The sequence below is a fragment of the Buteo buteo genome, chromosome 13 (assembly GCF_964188355.1).
Source record: "Buteo buteo chromosome 13, bButBut1.hap1.1, whole genome shotgun sequence".
Classification (NCBI taxonomy): Eukaryota; Metazoa; Chordata; class Aves; order Accipitriformes; family Accipitridae; genus Buteo; species Buteo buteo.
Genome location: NC_134183.1, coordinates 985,114 through 997,127, shown reverse-complemented (window position 1 = coordinate 997,127; position 12,014 = coordinate 985,114). Strand labels below are relative to the sequence as shown.

The window sequence follows — 12,014 nt, the reverse complement described above, 5'->3', positions numbered from 1 at the left end:
AAACAAAATTGCAGGAGGACTGTAGAGTTGTGAAGCCGGAGGGGTTCGTGCCCCACAGGCTGCCTTCCCGGCTGGCAGGGGGGGCCGGAGCTGACTGATGGATCCCCTCTGTCCCCCGTGGCACTTTCCGGGACTCTTTTCTCCATCCTTTTGTTCAAGATGGTTTCCCCTTCCGTTCGTTGCCTGTCTCTCCCTTCTTTCCTGGCTCTTTTATCTAATAGCAATGCACCTTTAGTACGCGGGGCTCTTTGCTAACTAAGGCTGTGATAACATTCTGTTCTCTGGAGCTGGGCTAGGAAAATGCAAATGCTACGAGCAGGGACACATCCTGCTCCCCAAGCGCCTGGAGTTGCCTCCCCGCTTCGCTCCTAATGAGCACTTTCCTTCCGGCTCGCTCAGCCTGCGCCCGCTCGCAGCCTGTTTCGGGCTTCTCGAGTGCTGTGGTGCACCCCACGGTACGCGTGCACCCCGCGAGCACCCCTCAGCGCGTGCGCTCTCAGCCTGGCCGGCTGAGCCTGCCGGAGCCCAGCGGCGGCGCGCTGATGGATGGCCTGGCCTTGGCCGGACTTTTCTCTCCCCGCCGCCGCTTGCGGGTGCTCAGAGCTGCCAGCCCGGTGCTTTTCTGCAAGTGCCCTTCGTCCGCCCGGTTTGCGCCGTGGGAGGCGGTGACAGCCCCGACGCCGCGCCGGCAGCGTTCCCACGGGTGAGATGTCACCCGCGCCTGGCGGGGGTGGTTCCCATCCCTTTGGTTATGTCTGTGGCAGGCAGAGACTTTCCCAGCTCCGGCAGCGGGGGTGCGTGGGACCTTCCTCTCGCTCAGACGGGGAGGAGGGTGGCAGGGAGGTGACAAGCCTTCCTCCCCTTTCCCCGAGGCAGCTGCGAGCGCGGCTTTGCCACCCAAGCCTGGCGGCTGCTGCTGCTGCTGCTGCGCGTGGGTGGTCCCCGCGGTGCGGGGTGCAGCTGACGGCGGAGCCCGGGGCCGGGGGAGCGCTGGGAGCGGGTGATGCCCGCGGGGTGCTGGTTCCCCCAGCCCGGTGGTGGGCGACCAGGCTGGCTCCAGCCCCCAGCACAGCCCCAGGGGCTGGAGGGCTCTGCCTGCTCCCGTTTGGGGTTTGGAGGCAGGAGCGGGGTCCTGCCGGCAAGGGGCTGCGGCCGGTGGGGTCAGTGGTGCCATGGGGATGCTGCAGCGGGGATGTGCTCTTCTCCCTCCTCTCTGCAGGGCTGTGCTGGACTGGGGGCATGAAGCGAGCAGCTAATATTAGATTGCTTTAATTCTGCTGTTTTGCAGCTAAAGGAGAAGCTGCTCCCTCAGCGCAAGAGTTGAAACTCTTTAGCCTTCCTCTGTGTCACCTCTATGGCCATGGATACCTCCAGGTGTGACGTAAGTGAGACTCGGGGAAAAAACATCTTCTGTTCAGCATCAAAATCCTATTACCAAGCGCTGTGTTCTGCTGCACAGATATCAGGCTCGGCACTGATAAGTGGGAAATAGCTCCTGATCTGGGCTGGAGCAGGAGCTGTATCTCGGGCTGCACAGGCTTGGAGTGCTGCTTCAGTGCGTTTTCTGCTGAAAGAGTCCCCGCTCTCCCCCTCCTCTGCAACCAAGGGAAAAATCACTGCGGGTACTCGCCTTCACACCTCCCCCGGCTGTCCCCTCCAGCGCTGCCCCGATGAGGGGGATTTCTCCGTCACCCCACTGCCACGACAGACTGCACTGGGCTGGGGTCGGGGCCAAGCATCCTCCGGGGAGCGTCCCTGCCGTGGGGGCAGCGGCAGGGGCTCAGCTGCCCAAAAATGAGCGGGTGCAGCCCGTGTCCTGCACCCCCCCGCAGCAGCAGCAGCAGCAGCTGCGGGGCTGGCCCTGGGATTGCGGATGCTGCGGGCAGCTGCCCTTATTTTTCCATCTCCTCCCTGGGGTGCTGCTGTCTTTGATAAAACCTCTTAGCCTTCCAGGGGTTGGCTTGTAGATCTAATCACAATGTTTTATTGTCTAGTAAAAGCCCGGTGGCTCCTGGGGGAGATGCCCCGTGGGGATCGGCAATCTGCTTTCACATCCCTCCTGGGGCTGGACCGCTTTCCCTGCGTGGGGGGGGATGTTGCAGGAACGGGGCTGGCTGCCGGTGGGCAAAGGTTGCTGCTGGGTCCCCACCGGTCCCATGCTGCTGGTAGGGAATACGCCAGCCCCGTCCCCCTGCACACACATGGGTTTGCTTTTGAAAACAGACGGTGCTGAAAAAATACTACTGTGTTCAGCTTGTTTTAGGGATGCTGTTGGGTTTTCCCTGCATTTATCGTGTCCTGCGCTCGCTGCATGTGCATGGGGGGTTTTTTTGGTCTTGGGTAAACCCAGCGATGCGAGCGTGGAAGCTGTAGCTAAATGAGTTTGTGTTGGAAATAAGGTGCTGGGGAGGAAACCCAGGGGTGCTGTCTCCAGTGCTGCCCAGCGCTGGGCTGCAGTTTGGTGGGGAGGGCTCTCGGTTGCTGAAGCCCCAGGGGAAGTGATTTGAGAGCAAAGCTGGGCTCAGGCAGGAGCTGTCTTTTCCTGCAGGGATTTCTGGGTGAAGGTCTTTGCCCTGTGTGGTGCAGGAACTCAGAGGAGATGATCCTTGTGTTCTTCCCAGCCCTCACGCCCAGCTCCCTCGCAGGCTTGAATACGGCTCGTGCCTCAAGCACCCGCGTTGGGCTGGTTCCCCCGGAGGTGCCGGGCTCACCGGCTGCTTTTCCCAGGGAACGCGGGGTGCCCGAAACTGGCTTGGGGAGCATGGAGGTGCCCGTCCTGGCTGCCTGCTCCGTTCTCCAGCTGGCCGGCGGTGCGTGCCGGGGGCAGCCGGGGAGCAGCGTGGGGGCTGTGTCGGGGGGAGCGGAGGGGAGATGTGTGCATGATTAAAAAGTCCCTCAGGAGCCAGGACGACCGAATCCCTGCTGAACCCCCAGCTCCCCTGCAGTTCCTGGTAGAACACACATAACCCAAGGCAGAGAGAAGAGGGGCTGCAACGGTGGGACAGGAGAGGACAGCAAAGGGGCTCCTGCGCCGGGGGGGTTAGGAGATCAGGCTGTGAGAGACCGATGTTAAAGGGGACTGGGATGGAGGGGGTGGGGAGCATGAAGTTGTGCTGAGCTGTGCTCTAGCTCTGTGAGCTAATCGGGAGCAGAGCCTAATGAGCAGGACTAATGAGGCAGAAGGGGAATTCCAGCAAGTTTGGGGAGGCTGGGGAGTTCCTGTGCTGTTCACCGTTTCTCTGGGGGTTTTCTGTCGTCTCTTCCCAAAAGTGGTGATGGGTTCCTGTCACGGGGATGGTGCCTGCTCCCAGCAGCGTGCTTGGCGTGCCTGGGTTTTGCGTCAGAGCCCGACGGCTGCACCCCAGAGCCGGGTGACTGCTGGCACCGGTCCCAGCGCGTCTGCGTGCTCCAGGCTGCTCCTGGGGCCGGAGGGACGCGTGCCCCGGACGTGCCCGTCCCTGCTCGGTGGCTGGGGATGCTGGAGCCTGAAGGAAGGAGATGGGTGTCACCACAGGGCTGGGAAAGGACGGTGATGTGGGGCCGAGGGCATGTCCTGAGTGTTGAGACTTGGGCCGCGCGCCTGCCTGCTTTCTTCATCGATGGAGACAGCCGTGGGAGCGTGCCCACCCGGCAGCCCTGGCCATCTCCTACCCCAGGAGGCCGGGGAGCCACAGGGGCAGTTCCGTGCCGTGTTCGGGATCCCTCTGCCCACCTTCCTCCATGTCCTCCCCTGGCCAGCATCCGAGAGCATCCATGGGCTGCCTGTCAGCTGCTTGCTGGCTCTCCTGCTCCTTCCCCAGGGCTGCCATGCTGCTGCACCACTCGGAGGTGGCATCCTCGTCTGGGTGCTGTGCTGCTTCGTTTATTGGGATGCTTCTGGGGTGGATGTTTAGGGGATGCTGGTGGCTTTGCACAGCCCGGGCTAGCAGCCTCTCCTGGGGATTGCTGCAGAGCCAGCCCGGGGGCTCCTGGCTCCCTTTCCACTTTCCTCTTGGTTTTGGCTGATTTGAAGGCAGGAGGGTGATTCGTGAGCCACACCACTGCGGGCATTTTTTTTTTCTTTTCTCTTCTCCTTGCTTTTTAATGAGCCAACCTTGGAGGACCTTGAGAGACGCTCCTGCAGCTTTGCTGTGACTTATCTCCCGGCCTCTGCCCCCTATTCCGCCGAGGGGATAAATCTCAGCTCCCAGCGCGGAGCCGGCGCGCCGAGCCCGTCCCGCCGCGCGGTGCAGGCGTCATAACTCACGGCGGGCGGGGGGGCTGCCTGGCGGAGGTCGCGGGGTGGACGTCGCCGCTCGGCGCCGTGATGGATGGGCTGCCCAGGGGGGAGCAGGGAAAAAAGTCCCATTACAATGGGGGACAAGCTGTTAAATTATCTCCCGTTCAACCTGGGTCGGGGAAAAACAAACCAGACCTGCTGAGAGTGACGTGGGACTGCGGACTGCCTCTGAGGAGCCTTTGGGGGGGGATGGGTGGGTCGGGGGCTATTTTTTCTCTTAGGAAGAAGCCTTTGCCTTACCTTGTGTCCATCCTGTGCTGTTCGTTGAGGCCAGGGCTTGTGCTCCCTGGGGAGGCAGGACCAGCCTCAGCATCCTGCACCAGTGCAGAGACCGGGACGTGGTCCCACTGGGGACCCCCGCACTGGGGACCCGCTGTGCACCCCTTGCAGCCAAGCCCCGTTCCCCAGGGCCGGACACGCTTCCCCCTCCCCGGGGGGCTTTGCCCGTGGGCAGGGCCCTGCCCGCTGGGCTGCCTCTGTGCGTGTCGGGCAGCCGAGCCACGCTCCAAAGCTGCTCTCTAGCCGTGAGATAATTGTGCTGTTAAAAGAGTCGGACAAGTAGCGTGCGAGTCTCTGGAAGCTGTGGCGTTCAGAGGCGCCGAGCTCTGCGGCGTCCTCCTCCGTTATTAGCAGCGATGCCTACACAGGGACGGGACTGGAGCCTCTCCCTCTCTCTTTCAGGCTGAGAAGCTGCTGCCGTGAGACCTCGACGGCTCTTCCTGACGGCTCCGAGGGGCAAACGCGAGCGTGAGCTCTCTTCTGCGACCGCAGCACGAGGTACCTGCTCTTGGCCTCCAGGTACGTCGCTCCCACCGAGCAGCCCAGGTAGGGGGGAGCATGGAGACAGTTCTTGGTTGAGGATGAAGCTGCTGCTTCCCACGGGCCGTGCCTGTACAGCAGCCTGCGATTCAGCCCCTCCTGTGCTTTGCACTGGGTACAGATCCCGTGCCCACCCGTGGTGGCACAAATGCCCAAGGTCCAGGCTCTCGTGAGATGACCCGGTGAAGGGGAGCGTTGCGGGGAGAAGCCACAGTCCCCATGGGATGGGGTGGGGGGAGGATCTGGTCCTGCCCCATGGGCTGGGCTCCCTGCTGCTCTGCGGGGATCGGTCCCGGCCATCTCCCTCCCGCTCGCTGCAGAAGCGCAGGGGTCCCGGAGGGTGCGGGACCTCAGTGGCCCCCCTGCACGGGCAAGGGAGCGTGCGAGCACGATGCACACGCAGCCCTGTGCATCGCAGCCCAGCTGGACCTGCCGAGACCCAGCTCTTGGCACAGACCGTGCCACAAAAACCCACCGCGGCTGCGTGCGTGGCTTCTGTTTGTTCTCGTTTGAACTCGTCCCTGTCAGTTCACGTTACACGGACTAAAACCCTGCATCGTGCTGACACCAGCCTGCACTGGGAGCTTGCACCAGCTTAAGAAGTAGTTAAAATTTAAACTTAGCAAAGGCAGTGTGACTTTCTCCTCCAGACGAACCATCGTTCCTGTTTCTTCCCAGCATTGCGAGTACCCGAGGGCGCAGGCGGCTGTTGGAGGGGCTGCGGCAGTGCTGTTGCAGCCACGCTTTCAATGCGACGGCCGGGGACTGGGTGCTGCTTGGGGACAGGCCACGCGGCGCCGTCTACCACTGCACGCATCTCCCGGCACGCTGCCCTGCCGGCTGCTGCTCTTGGGGGACCCCCAGAGCCGGGACCGCTCTTCTCCCGGCTGGCGTGAGCAGAGGGGAGCGCCTGGGTGGGAGCGGGTGCCGGCAGAGCCGTGCATCGCCGGCCGGCTCAGCCCGCCGCAGGGGTCCCAGCGCTGGGGAGCCACGCGTCCCCGCCTCGCAGCGCTGCTCGCTGCACGGCAGCTCCTCTGCTCTGCCCCGGTCCCAAGTGCATGCTTGGAAATCATCAAATAGGGAGCGAGATTTTGAGCATCCTTGTCCCTCGGCTGGGGCAGAGGTCGTCCCGAGCTGGGGATTAGAGAAGCCTCGCCTCTGCGAAGAGGCTGTGCAGATGGATTTCCCCAGCTGCATTAATCAGTTTGAAGGCAGCAAAGGCAGCTGAGCTCTGTGTATCACCTTGAAGCTTTTTTTTGTCTTTTAGAAAACTTTGGGTGGATGTTATTGCTCATGAAAGCGAGGGGCTGATCATGCTGGGAAGGAGCAGGCGTAGTGTGGGCTGGCACTATTATGCAAGCTTCCCACATGCCGCTCTGCCAGTGCACTCCGTTCCAGAACAACAGCACGCGCCCGCGTGCCAGCCCCGAGCCCACCCCCGGGTCTGCCGGAGCACCGCGGTCCCGCTCTGCCCACGTCGCCCTTGCCGCGGACCCAGCCTGCGCTGCCCGCGCCGCGCTCTGCCCTGCGCAACCCGCTCCCGCAGAGACGTGAGCCCGGCGGGAGGGCAGGGACGGCAGGGCCGGGGGGGGCGCGCGGTCCTGCCTGGCCTCTGCCGGAGGTGGAAGCGTGGGGCTGCGCCCCGAGCTGGTCGTGGGAAGAGGAGCTGAGTAAGGCTGCCCCACGGCACCGCGGTGTGCCGGAGCCAGCCCATCCCGAGCGCCCTGTCCGGAGCAGGAGCACTGGGAGTTTTTCTCCTGGGACCTTGCGGTGCGCTGGGGAACGTACAGGTCTTGGGGCTGGGGCTGTGCTGCTTTTCGTGGGGGCTTGGAGCCAGGTTGTTACCCCAGCAGTGACGTGCGTTGTGCCCCCGCGAGGGGAGGGAGGTGACCGTCCCTGGGGAACACGCTTCATCCGCTGCCGGGACCCCCTCTGGGCACCGGGGCAGCGGTGGGCTTGCTTGCGCTCAGGCCACCGAGCCTCTTCCCCAGCCAGATTTTCTCCCTGCTGCTTTCTTCTTTGCCCTTAAACCTCCCTCCCCGAGAGCCGTCTCCCTCGCTGGGGCCTTGCATGAAGGCTTTGGGTTGCCGGCCATGAACAGCAGTCGGGGGTGCTGGTGGCGTGCATGAGGCTCGCTGGGATGGCAGGGAGCAGCCTGGAGCACGGAGGAACGTGCCGATGCAGAGCCCCTGCGACGACTCTCCCCATCATCCCCAAACCCACCGGAGCCCCCCTGGGAGGAGAGCGCTCCTTAAAGGAAGGCTTGAAGATGAGCAATGGAGAAACATCTGACAGGGGAGCCCTCGAGGCACTTTTGTTCCAGCGAGTGGGAGTGCGAGATCCGCTCAGACATGAAAGGCTGCGCAGCTCCGTCCCCAAAGTCACGGCGAGGAGGAGGACGGGGGGTGTGCGGCTGCACAGGGAGGTCATCCCGGGAACGACTGGCACCGGGATCCCCGCTCCCTCCCTCCCCTCCAAGCAAGTAAATTAGGTCACACTTGAAAGTCAGTTTCTTGGCTGTGGATTTAATTTAGCTTTTCCAGGCTAGTTATCATATAATAAATTCCAGGAGATTTATAGAAAACATGCCCAGGGAGGCTTAGCCAGTGTGTAACAAGATTTGTGCCTATTTCCCGCTGTCGAGCAGCTCCAGCGAGCGCAGTGCTGCCGGCAGACGCGCAGGCAGGGCTGGCAGCCCCGCGGGAGCTCCCCGGGGGGTTGGCCCCCAGGACTGGGCAGCCGTAGCGGTGGGGAACCATCACCCCACGGCTCTCCGGGGCGCGGGAGCATCCCAAACGCAGACGTCCTCTGCCCCAGCTCGCCAGCAGCAGCAGCCGCTGCCATAAATCACCCAGGAGCGGGTGCGTTCCCCGTGGCCGTTCATCACTTGTCTTCTCGCATCGGCTCGACATGAGCAATGTCAAGTGGGATCCCGTCCCGGCGGTGCCCGGCACGCGAGCCGCAGGCAGGTGATGCCGGCAGCAGCGGCGGTGTGAGGACTCGGCAGCCCTGGGCTCGGTGCCAGAGGGGAGCGATGGGGGGCTTGGGGGGCCACCGGGTGCCTTTCTGCACGAGGGGGGGGAAGGTTTGTGGGAGACGTCCCTGCCAGGGAAGACCTTGTGTCCCCTCTTCCGCTGCTCCCGGGGCGCAGGTGGCCGTGAGACAGAGCTAAAATCTGCAGCTCTTTGCTCTCCCGGCTGCTGGAGGCGGGTTTCCCACCGCTCTGGGAAAGGCCGAGAAGGGAAAAGTGCTTGGGTTTGTAGTGATTTATGATACTTGCAGCACACCGGCAGCTAAGTGGCTGGGAGAGCGCCGGCTCGGCACAGAGGGCACTGCCAGCCGCGCTCCCCACTCTGTCTCTCACTGCTAACGCCGCCCAATTAGTGTCTTATTAGTCACTCCGCGTGTTAAAGCATTAAGAACAATTAAGGGTGAGAAGAGTTTCCAGATGTAGCGGCAAGCGCTGGAGCTGGAAGCTGGCAGCTCCGCTGGCTGCTCCCATATGGAAAGGATCTCACGCACAGTGGGGCTTGCTGTGGGACCACAAGGACCAGCCCGCGGGTGCTGGGGGCCGGCACGGGGTCCCAGGGCCACTGCGGTGCGGGCAGCCGGCGGGCGACCCCGCTGCGGTGCAGCCCCAGGGGCAGTGCCCGCCTCTGCCGTCAGTGCAGCAGCTGCGGGTCTCGCAGAGGTGGGATAGAGCCACGGGGGCTTGGGGGGTGAACGTGGGAAATATAGCCTCTGGGATGCTTGCTGCCGGGGGGGAACGGCCGGGCGCTGCTCCTGCCCCCGCGGCAGAGGCGGCCGCGCTGCCCCGAGCTGGGGGACGCACCTCCGAGCACTGCTTGAGCGCCTTGGACCTGCTCCCCGTTATTAAGTTTGCAAATGAACTCAAGTCAAATATTTATTTATTGGCTGGGCTGGGTGTGAGTCAGAGTCCCTCCGCTCGGCGCCCAGCCGTCGCTGGCAGCCCCGCGCTGCGCCGTGCCTTTTCTGGCGAGAAAACGGGGCTGGGAAAGCGCCTGGCTGCGAGCAGCTACGAAAGTGCATCTGGGACACAGCGTGTGGGGGACAACCGCCTCGATAAAGATAGCGCCCGTGTTGTGACACTTTGAAGCGCAGGAGAAGTAGCACAAGCAGAGACGAATGGGGCTTCAGAGCCCGAGCGCAAGTGACTTCAGCTCCCCATAAATAGTCTCTGGGCAGCGCTGGAGGGAGGGGGCCTGGAGCAGGCAGTTCCTGGGGGCTGTCGTGGGGCTCCCGCGGCTGGTCCCCCCCCCCACGCAAGGTAGGTGTCACCCCCACCATTGCACCCACTGTTGCACCCCACCTCGTTGCATCGGAGGGGGCCACCAGCCAGGGGCCGGGGAGGCGGCGGTGGCCTCCGGCCGGCACAGGCGATGGGGTGCGCGGCTGAGCGGGGCTGGCCGGGTGCCGTTCCCGTGCCGCTTGCTGGGCGTGCTCCTCCTTCCTCGCCTGCTCTCCGGGCAGCGACCCACGGCCAGCTCGTTGGCTTGGGTGAATGTATTTTATCTTGGCAGCCTCGGCATGTTTGCCTGCCTGGGGCGGTCGTACTTATAGCCGTGGCCTCCCCATGCTCCTCGGCACCAAACCCCTGGCCCTGCGACTGATGCTTCAGGAGGTTTTTCCGTCTGTTCCCGGAGGCTTTGCGTGCCCTCACGATGCGGAGGCTCTCTGCTCCCGGAGTGGGAGGCTGACCCAGCCCCAGCCAGGGGCTGCCTCGCTGGTGCGAGGGATGGGGGTCTCCCCGGGCGGGGGGTGCTGCGGTCCCCCCCCTTGCTGCAGCTGGGGCCGAGCGAGCGCCGCAAGATGCTGGCATGCAGCCGGGGCGGCGGAGGGGAGGACGGTGGCCTTCGGCGTGTTGGAATAATTTCTCTCCTGCTCTTTCCAGGGCGAGGAGCGGTTCTTGGACAGATGGTGTTTTTGAGTGACCTTGTAGCTCTGAGCGATTCCCTCGGCTGCTGAGTAATGGTGGGAGCCGCAGGAAGCGAGCAGCGGTGCTGCAACCTGCTCGCGCCGGTGGGAGTTTGTCAGGGAGCCAGGGCTGGGGAGGGATGTGGGGTGAACCAGGGGATGGAGCCAAAGCCCGAAAACCATGACGTAATGGCTGCAAGGAAATTAAATCTGCACCGCGATCCCCCGCTCCCCTCGGCTGTGGGAAGAGCGCGGCGTGTCTGGTGAGGCTCTTCTGACGCTCCCTGACAGCTCCTCCATCCCGTGCCCCCGTCTCCTTCTCCTCGGCAGCGAGATCGCTCCTCCTGCTCTTCTTTGGGAAGAGCCTGAGCTTTCTCCAAGAGCCAAGGCAGCGGTGCCGGCAGTCAGCGTGGCTGGGGCCAGGCATGGGGGGAAGTCCCCCCCGCCGCTGCCGGATAGTGCTGCCGCCGGCGCTGAGCCCCCCGGGAAGAGGGTGCGTGGTGGGGGGGAGGCCGGGTCATGCCCGTGAGGGCTGAGCCGCTCGGCGAGGGCACTGAGCGCTGGTGGGGGTGTTGAGCCCGAAAGGCAGGGACGGACGGTGCTGCGCACCCCCAGCGCTGGGTCGGGTCTGCAGCGGCGAGGCGAGCCCCCCAACCCAGCAGGTTAGGGTGGAGCGTGGGGTGGGACATACCCCCGTGGGAAGCGGGGCTTTCTGCTCCCCAGGAGCGCGGTGTGGGGTTCACTGTCCCCCACCATCTCCGGTGCGGGGGGGGGGCTGGGTCTGGCATCGCCACTCGGGGCGCAGCCCCAGACACGGCAGAGCGGCAGCGGGCAGAGCTCGCCTGCCCCCAGGGCTGGGGCTGTTCAGCTGCTGCCCACCCTGCCCGGGAGGTCAGGCTGTGCCCCGACCTGCTGACCCCCAAAATCGGCAGGGGCAGTGTCCCAAGGGCTGCGTCTGCTGCCTGAGCGCTGCCTCTGCGAGCCAGAAGCCGAAGACGGCTGAGAGTGCAGCAGGCAGAAAGGCTTTTGCGATATGAAGTTTGTCTCACAGCTACAATCTAGGACTGCAGTCCTAAGAGAAAAGAGCTAAGTGTGGGTAAAACAGCGCTTTGAGGGTCGCCTTTGCCATCGAAGAAGAGTCGCTCCTGGGTGAGCCTTAGCATGCTCCTTTGACACCCTTGCGGCTACCTACCAGCTATGTGAAGGCTGCAGCACCAAGAGGTGTCCTAAATTGAGGAAGGAACAAGGAGATCTTGGCACCAGCCCGGAGCATCATTTGCATTCAGGCGCAGCTCCCCGCTGCGAGGGCGGCGGGGGCCCCGGCAGCGCCTCGGGGTGAGGAGCGCGGCCGGCATGCCGGCTCTGGCTGTCAGAGCATCCCTTGGGACCGCCGCGGAGGGAGCTGTGTCTTGGGGATCGCCGTGCTCCAGGTTTCTTGTTTTCATGCTTCTCTGCTTCAACTTTATGTCCGAGTTTGCCATCCAAGATTTGCGCCTCTGCTCCTTCAGAATGGGAATTGCCGTCTTGCTTCAGCAGCCGGTGGCTCGGTGCCTCCCTTCGCTTCCAAGGGACGATGCTCCAAGCGCCGTCCCAGCCCAGTGGCTGTCGCAGAGCCCGTGGGCTGGTGGGGCTTTGGGTGAGGGGGGGCCGGGCCGTGCGTCCCTCGGGGCTGACGGGGGCTGTCTGGAGGAGGCTGCCCGCGGCAGTATCAGCGTGGGCTTCTCCAAACCTTTCCCTACAATTCCTGTAGGATGTAATCTGATAAACCATGGTGGGGCTGTTTCTATTCCTGTCTGTTCCTGTGCTCTCTGGGGATGGAGAGCGTCTCACCTTCCTGTAGGATGGACCTCAGGAACAGCCAGGGCCGGGCAATTCCCAGCTGGATTCAAGCGGTCCGTCGTGGTGTCCCATGGAGCAAGACGCTGCTGGCCCGGCTGGCCCCTGCCCAGGGGCTGTGCGGAGCGGGCAGCTCCCGCCTGGC

The 12,014-nt window shown here is 63.8% G+C and overlaps 1 protein-coding gene across 2 annotated transcripts in view; it reads left to right on the top strand.

Moving 5' to 3' along the window:
- The window catches only part of RBFOX3 (RNA binding fox-1 homolog 3), a 188,704-nt gene that overhangs the window by 81,440 nt on the left and 95,250 nt on the right, over positions 1-12,014 (top strand). For both annotated transcript variants that reach the window (XM_075044130.1, XM_075044131.1), the window contains one exon: positions 4,961-5,077. The gene's annotated coding sequence lies outside the window, so the exon portion shown is untranslated. The remainder of the gene's footprint in view (positions 1-4,960; positions 5,078-12,014) is intronic.